The 912-nt window shown below is 44.4% G+C and overlaps 1 protein-coding gene across 2 annotated transcripts in view; it reads left to right on the top strand.

Moving 5' to 3' along the window:
• LOC113208055 (uncharacterized) overlaps nt 1-912 on the top strand; it is a 301854-nt gene that overhangs the window by 40471 nt on the left and 260471 nt on the right. The window contains exon 1 of one of the 2 annotated variants that reach the window (XM_052272911.1): nt 179-268. The exons of the other annotated variant lie outside the window; for it this stretch is intronic. The gene's annotated coding sequence lies outside the window, so the exon portion shown is untranslated. Of the gene's footprint in view, nt 1-178; nt 269-912 lie in introns of those variants that run through there. 2 annotated transcript variants of the gene reach the window in all.

The raw sequence follows: 912 nt of genomic DNA, 5'->3' as shown, positions 1-912 counted from the left end.
CATTATATAACCTTTTTACAAAGGTGTGGATTGTAACTTGCTTGATTTATTTATCTCAGAACACTTGAAGATTCTGCTATTTTCATCAACCATCAAACAATCTCATTTAATGTCTCTGTTGTAAATTAAGTCTTGGGAAATAACACACTTATGTTTCCGCACTATATTAACACTTTAATCCTTTCAGGTTTTCGTGTGTTTGAATCCTTCAATATCCATCGTATGCGTATGTGGAGATCATCGTAGCAAAAGGATTACATCTGAACAGGTTGGTGTTAAACAACAGCATCAATTGCTTCAGTGAGTACGTCAGAGTACGTACTTCTAGATCCGACTCGAAGGGTTCATTCTCAGGTATGGGTGGGTACTGCCCCAGTCTACCACATGTATCTGTTGGATAAATGAGACTGTGAGGTGGTTAATTCTCAATTATCTGTTTCCACAAAATATTCAACATATGCCTACGCAGGACACTTTGCACTTTTAAAGTGGGAGCTATAGGGAATGCCAAGCTATGGGGAATGCCAAGCACCATGGTTCCATGAGGTACCAATTTACACATGACTAGTGCTACCAACCTAACGCGTACATTTAAATATATTGCTATTGATCGTTTTGAGAGCAATTCTTTTTTGCATGTAAGAGAAATTTTTAACGGAATGAGGCGACAAGGTGTGTCACACAGCCTGTCCTTGCCCTGCCAAGTGTCCAGAGCGACGCTGGGGGAGACCGGTGCACCGTGGTTTGTTGGTAGCGCTGCTCTGGACGTTGGCTGTTGTCATAAGACGGCGTTTGCGGGAAACATTTCGTAAAACTGGCAGATCTCCTTGGGGTGGCGCGACGCTGGCCACCACGGTGCAGAGGTTGTTGTGGCAGCAGAGGCACAAGAGCCCTGTGGGGGCGGGGCGGGGT

The sequence above is a fragment of the Frankliniella occidentalis genome, unplaced genomic scaffold, assembly GCF_000697945.3.
Source record: "Frankliniella occidentalis isolate FOCC.00 unplaced genomic scaffold, Focc_3.1 Scaffold230, whole genome shotgun sequence".
NCBI classification, from domain to species: domain Eukaryota; kingdom Metazoa; phylum Arthropoda; class Insecta; order Thysanoptera; family Thripidae; genus Frankliniella; species Frankliniella occidentalis.
The sequence above is the reverse complement of the archived record's forward strand: the minus strand, read 5'-3'. Positions and strand labels throughout refer to the sequence as shown.